This window comes from Formica exsecta, unplaced genomic scaffold, assembly GCF_003651465.1.
Source record: "Formica exsecta isolate Colony F162 unplaced genomic scaffold, ASM365146v1 scaffold421, whole genome shotgun sequence".
NCBI lineage: Eukaryota > Metazoa > Arthropoda > Insecta > Hymenoptera > Formicidae > Formica > Formica exsecta.
Genome location: NW_021851451.1, coordinates 862,815 through 870,092, shown reverse-complemented (window position 1 = coordinate 870,092; position 7,278 = coordinate 862,815). Strand labels below are relative to the sequence as shown.

At 45.9% G+C, this 7,278-nt stretch overlaps 1 protein-coding gene across 14 annotated transcripts in view; it reads right to left on the bottom strand.

Moving 5' to 3' along the window:
* The window catches only part of LOC115240201 (broad-complex core protein), a 70,891-nt gene that overhangs the window by 52,841 nt on the left and 10,772 nt on the right, over positions 1–7,278 (bottom strand). For 5 of the 14 annotated variants that reach the window (XM_029815210.1, XM_029815212.1, XM_029815213.1 and 2 more), the window contains exons 1-2: positions 2,251–2,685; positions 1,312–1,616 (exon numbers count right to left, since the gene is read on the bottom strand). The exons of 1 other annotated variant lie outside the window; for it this stretch is intronic. The gene's annotated coding sequence lies outside the window, so the exon portion shown is untranslated. Of the gene's footprint in view, positions 1–1,311; positions 1,617–2,250; positions 2,690–7,278 lie in introns of those variants that run through there. 8 more of the 14 variants (XM_029815190.1, XM_029815208.1, XM_029815215.1 and 5 more) reach the window with 5 other exon arrangements.

Sequence of the window (7,278 nt, the reverse complement as noted above, 5' to 3'; positions counted from 1 at the left end):
GGAAAGAGAAAATGCGACGGGCTGATGGGGGTGAGGAGAGAGGGTACGGAGGATACGGGAAAAGGATGAGCGCGAGAAAGAGAGATAGGATGGCGGCGGGGATATTGAATGACACGCACAGACCGAGAGAAAGATGGGCGGAAGATTCGACGAAAGAGGGGAAGAGATTTTTTTTTATTATTCTCTTCTTGCAATAGAGATACACCTCTAATCGATAATGTACGTTTAGAAGACGAGTGTACGTGTGTGTTTGTGGTATATGAGCGGAGAAGGAAAGAAGAATAGCACGCCGAGTGTCCAATAACGAATTCTGCGAGCGACGACGACGGTGCGTGTGCGATAAGACGATGTGTGCATTAAATGAGACACGAAATGAGACAGAAACGGACGGTTAATCGAAGACGGGAAAGGAAAGAGAGAGGGAGAGAGGAAGAAAGAAATGAGGCGACGTAATCCGTTCCTTATGTTTCGCGTAATGAATCGGTCAAGATCCGACGACTGACAAATACACGATTGCATTAAGGATTAAAACAGACATAATTTCGGCTAATTCAGAGTTTGCAATTATATAAAATGGATACGGAAAAATCGAATTCTATATCAAAAAATTACATGCAACAACAAAAAATACATGCAACAAAATAAAAGCCGAGAAAAGATGTTATTTGGTAAAATTTTTTTATCACGAATATATCGAGAGAGAAGTGTAATATTTATTAATTAAAAATCACACGTGGCTCACACAATTGCAACATGCGCCGATGACAGAATACACGATGTCTTTCTCGCTCTATCAGATTAATTTTTCAAAATTGAAAGCGATGCAATCTCTTGATTTTGGATTCAAAATTTTACATGCTATAGTTATTTAAAAAACTGTCAGTTGCCGTTAATTGATTATCGCGAATAAATATAACAATCATTTTTGCGTTAAAACTATCGCACATTCTTGGATAACATTCGATAACTGTAAAATACCTTAATTGAGATTTTATTAAAGGACGATTAACTTGCGCGCGCGATTGTTTAAATAAAAAAAAAATAGACTCAAACGTCACGATCGTCCGAGACAGGTCAAATCCAACAAGATGCGAAAATCGCAAATTGCGCGCGTAAATTCTAACGAGGAAAACGTAATTGGACATAGTTATGTGCGAATACTTGGACTAACGCCGATTACCTCCACTTTCCGCGATGACGCGTACCGGGAGTTATTGTTTACTGTTGTAACTATATACGACTCTATACAAGCGAAGCGAGATTTACTCTAGAGAGATGCGCTCTCGAATGCGCGGCCCTTTGTTTAATTACCTTGTGGGGTCAGAGAGAGGAAGAGAGAGAGAGAGAGAGAGAAAGTCGCTCTCACGTGCGTCGCCCCTCCCCCGGTGTCGTTTCGCCGATTTTCAAACCACTATAACCACCACCACCATCCTCCGACCTCTGGTTCCGTCTGCGGTCTTGGCGGTCTCCTCTCTTGCTTCCGATCCTTTTCCTCCGCACCGGCTGTCACTGTGCGGCACGTGTCCCGCAGTTAAATATCATCGTTCACCGACGACGATACGCGCGCGGTACCAATTGACTGAATCCCGGCGGTGCCCCCGTTATCGCCGTTACGTCTGAAAAGCATCCGTGTATTTTTTTTTTTTCTTTCTTTCTCTTCGAACTCTCCGAGAATGATATATGAGGGAGAGAGAGAAAGAGAGAGAGAGAGATTTCCCATGTCGCGCGCTTCCGATCTACCCTTTCGTCGCTGACAGCGGTGCTTGCATACCGTGCACATGTGCGTACGCATGCATTCACCCTCCCTCTCGTTTGCTCGCGCGCGCAACTCGTGCACTCAACGTGTGCACAAGTCACTCTTACGCGACGACCGTCTCTCTCTTTCTCTCAAGAACACACGCATGCATATATATATATATATATATATATTTATATATACATATATGCACGCACGTATACACTCGCGCACTCGCATACACATGTTGACACTGTCGCGATCGTCGAAGAGCAGAGTCTCATCCGCTGTTTTCACATACGAGAACCGAGCGAGTGCTGATGAGGAATCATCAAAAGGATCTCGGCCTCGCCTTTTTCTCTCTCTCTCTCTCTTTCTTTCTTTCTTTCTTTCTTTCACTCTCTTCCGTCCGTCGATCTCGTTTCGACCGCAAAATATGAAATCAACCGCGAGACGAGGCGATAACGACCGACGGGCACGGGTGAACGTGTCTGGACCGGGATGAATGTACCTACCACGTGTGCCGATCCGGTGAGGAAGGAGAGCGTATACGGTCCCCCGTGGTCTAGCTACGCGTCCCCGCGATTGAAACAACGGTCCTCGGTGCAAGTTCGAGGTCGCGGATGAACGAGGACACCGATAGGCATAATCACTGTCGCGGGGAACGGGGACTTGCCAATTTGCGACGACGGTTAAGGAGTTTGAAAGTGAGATGAAGAGAGAAAGAATGTGCGTATGTTGTGTGTGTGTGTGTGTATGTATGTGTGTATATGTATGTGTGACAGATGGAGACAGCGGGAACGAGGACGAGCCGGAAGGAAAAAAAAAAAAGGAGAGACGTGCGTAACGTAAACCGGCGCGTTACAGTGACACCACGAGCCGACGAAGCACCAAGTATGGGCTGCTGTTCCCGAGCCTGGTTAGGACTAGCATGCGGGGGGAAGGCTCCCGCTCGTCCGCCGTTATTCTTTATCGGAGCATGAGACATCTGTCGTAATAAGTGCGGACTAAAAAATAGTGCGTACGCAGAGAGAGAGAGCGTGAGAGAGTCGAAGGCGTGCGAGAGCGAGAGAGCCGGCTGCCACCGGGCGCCATGGTGGGAGAGGTTGATGCTTGCGGCCGCGGCGGCTGTTTCTCTCCCCGTGTACCCCGCAATCTTGGTCTCTTCCCTCTGCCGCACACGCTTTCTCTCTCTCTCTCTTTCTCTCTCTCTCTCCCTCTCTCTCTCACTCTCTCTCTCTCATTCTCCGCCGCTCCGGCGCGCTCTACCCCGCCGTAATCAGTTCATGAGACGAAAATGCGCGTAGCCGCCGCGAAACGAGTCCGGTCTCGAGCTATAAAAATGTTGATGCGCCCGAGCCGCGAGCATCCGAAAGCGTTACATCAAAGCTCGCTTCGCTTTTTCGGATGCTCGCGGAATCTCGACGTCTCCTTCAGGCTCCCTTCAATCTTGCGATAATCTCGAGAATCATTCGCATTCGAATGTTTCGCAAAACTTGCGAGAGCTCGAGATGCAAAAATTGATCCTTGATTCGAATTTGTGAGCAGGAGAAGAGAGAGGGGGAAAGGAATTTGACGCTTCGAATGTCATTTCGAAGGATGACGAAACGTTAAGTTAAATTTAGCCCGTTTTCGAGAAGAGCGAGATTATAAAATGGTCACTGCATGTTTCGACTGAGATCGATAAACGAGATCCGCTCGGCCGTTTCCCCGATAATTATGTACCCCTCATTCGTTAACATTAACGAAGCAAAAACGCGTTCGCTCACTCGCTCGCTCGTTCGGGTATTTATCCTTGCCGCGGCACGCGCCGTCCTGCTCCTGCTAAACTCGACAGTAGCACCCAGAGCTATTACCCCCCCCCCTCTCTCTCTCTCTCTCTCTCTCTCGCTCTCTCTTACCGCCGCGAGCCGTGCACCGCCGTAGGCGACCCCACTCGATTCGCCCCTCAAAAAATCATTACGCCCTTCCACGGGCTGCGCATGAACGCGGTTTTAATTCGCTACTAGAAAAGTAAAATGTAAACGGTGGTGGGCTCGAGGGCCCGTAAAGGGGCGCGGGTGGTGGTGGCTGGTGGCGCGCTTCGGGAGGATGAGAAAAAGGCGGATAGAGAGCGAGGGGGATCTCGCGGGGTGGGAAGGGGGGGTGGGACGCGAGCGGTATATACGGGGGGGGGTGCCGGACGACGACGACGACGACGACGACGACGACGACGATGGGGGTGGGAGACGAAGTTTCGCGGACGTGGTCGAGGACGAGGCAAGCGAGGCGTACGAGGAATGAAGCGACTACGGGAGCGCGCGCGACGTAGGACAGATCCTTTTTCCTCCGACTAGCGACTAGCAGGCAGAGTAAGCAGCAGCAGCAGCAGCAGCAGCAGCAGCAGCAGGAGGAGGAGGAATATGACGGCGCGAGGATAGGGCGCGCGGTAGAGAACGTGGTGGAGGGGACCGGCGACGAGAGAGGAGGATATGCTGCGCCCCTACTTCTCTAGGGGTTCCATTGTAATATTTATTGATTGGATTCCTAGGAGCCCAGGCTGTGAGGGCTGTGGCACCTATGCTTGGACTAGATTGCGTACGAACGCTCTCACGACGATCTCGCCACTCTTTTTCCACTACTCGCTTTTTTCCTCGCCTCTTTTTTTTTCCCACGCGTTACCTATCGACGTTTTTCCCTTGCTCTCTCTACGATCCACGTGGCAAGATTTGCGTAAATGCCTGTAACACATTTCGAACGAAGGACACGTGCCCACGCACGAAAAATTATGACGAAAAATCGCGGAAAGCGAATGAATTACAAATGCGATACGTATTAAAAAAATTTAAGACCCAAGTGAAGCAATAAAGATCATTTAAATTGCGCGAGTTTATTTTGCAAATCTTTTTCGTAGAAAATTTGATACAAATAGTATATGTGTTTGGTGCATATAATGGATTATATTTCTATATTTTACGACTGCAACAATTAAAGATGAACGATAGTATCATGACACACAAACATACTCGATGTTTAAAAATTTAGTATTAATTACGAACGTTTCTGCAAAAAAAAACCACCGACTTACATATAAAATTTTGCTAAAATCGATTTACAGAAAAATTATTTTACAAAAAAAATCTATATACTTTTGTCTTAGGAAATTACTTTTGTATATAGATCGATGCAAAATTGTCGTTCGATAATTTAGCGACACTCAATTTTAGCAGCAATTATCAAACATGCACCATCTACACAAATGCAGATATAAAAATTCGCCAGAGTCGTAATTAATTATCGTTTCTTGAGGATATAAAACGCGAGAGACGTACACAAACATCGTCGTGTATAAATATCGGCAGAAACGACGGAACTTACTTTCACTGGCCTTTCGTATATCAATCGTTTTGCATATATATAGCACGACTAGTCCAATCACGTGACGATGCGTTTCGCTTGCAGGTTCGTGTCTGCGTCAGCGAGAAGCAGCAGGTGTCCAAAAGCAGAGGTGACCACACTGCGAGAAAGAGTTTGGCAGGAGGTGGTGGACGTAATGCTGGTAAAAGAGGGGAAGGGGGAGGAATGGATGAAAGAGATACTGGGAGAGAGAGGAGAGTGGAAGGAAGAGAGGGAGGAGAAAAAGAGAGAGAGTAAGAGAGGGGAGAGTAAGAGGGAGGAGAGAGAGAGAGAGAGAAAGAGAAAAAGGGAGAGAGAGTGTGTGTGTGTGAGAAAGAGAGAGAGAGAGAGGGGGGGGAGAGAGATTGAGGCGAAACGAGGAGAGCGTGCGCGTTCGAATGGCGTGGAACTGGTAATCCTTGATCTTACGTGACGTAATAAATCCTTTCCGAATACAGGAGTTGCGTTAAATGCAGAGTATCTCGCAAGTCCGCGAGGAGCGAGCCTCGAAGAAGCGGCAAAGATTTATAACCGCGTGTAATTGATTTTAATGAACGGCTTTCTCTCCCTGTCGCGCATGGATTTGGCGAAATCTCAAAGATGTTCTCAAAAGTGAACGCACACGAAAACTTTTGCGGCATTTGAGCGAACGATCATCGCGTGCAAATTTACAAATACAACACAGCCCATGCGTAATTGAATTTCAACGAGCGCCTCATGTTAAATTAATGTAGAATATTAGAATTGCATAATATTTTTTTTATATTCCTCTTTACGTATTCTTTTTTTTTTTTAAATATTCTTCATATTATGCATTCATAAATGCGTAGACTATACGAGCAGTAAAATTTTCACTAGAATTTATCATTAAACAAATATTGGTTCGCGAAACACTTGATCGATATATAATTTTTTACTATTTTATTTCTGTATAAAAATTCAAGTCCGCATATGTTAATTACTACTGTGTAGTATCGGGAAGAGAAGCTTTTGTAACGTAAGCGTTGTACGCGTCCGGATGGATGCTTGAATTGCAGCCAGAAGCGTCCGCACCATGTAATCATCCGAACCGACCTTTTTTTGCACACCCTATATTCTTCATGCGCACGGACGGATCCCCATCGTTCCGTATCGTTCGTCCACTTGCTGCTGCTTGCGCTTGCCATTACGTCGGTGTATAAAACATCGCACCGTGTATATTTGGGTTATTTCAGTAGGAAGATAAGATTCTCTCGGCGAAATTCAAATAATTTTAAACAAGAAAGGCGTCGCATAGATATTTTTATAAAATTATCATTTTCATTGAAAAATTAGATATCTAAAATTATAATACGTTACGCAAGAGAAAAAAAAAACGATGTATTACTAAAATAGTGCCAACAGCAACTATTATAATCATCCCGGTTCACACGTTCCTCATTTAGAATATGGAAACTATTCCTGTATATACATAGCTTCCTTTCTTCTTTAAAATTATCTAAATAATACTTGAATTTATCCCTTCCCCAAAATTTTATCTTAAAACACGTTGTATATTTAATTTTCGACGAAAAGAAACGAAGGAAAATATCAAGAGAAGTGCACGAATAAATGTACCAGATTTTATTCCGGAATTATCGATTTTTAACTACCAATTGCCAAGACGTCATCATTTTCTAGATTATTTATATTCGGTATGAAACACAAAAAAAAAAAAAAATCTATTCGTCGAAAATCGTACAACGTTGTTTAATTACGATAGATAGCAGCAGATCGCATTAACGAGCGAGACGTACCGAGTAGCACGAAGCACCCGAAATTGCCTCCCCCCCCCCTCCCTCCCTCCGTTTAGCGGCCTGGAAACGTCGTTAGCGCTACGCACCTGTCGGTTAAAGTGCCGTCGAGACTCGGCACGTTTTCCGGGATCCGTGGCGACGAATATCGACGGCAACATACATGCATACATGCGACTATAAATCGCCCCGTTTAGGGAAGCGACGCGGCTGCCCGCGTCCCAAATGCACTTTGCACACGCGAAGTAACAAAAGGCGGAGGTGAGGCGTCGGGGCAACACACATACGTTTGATCGCTACGTACCCTTCCCCATTCTTTCGTCTATCCTTCTCCGGTCCCCGATCGCCTCGGTCTGCCTTCACAGAGACCTCGATCTCCTCTTTTTTTCTCTCTCT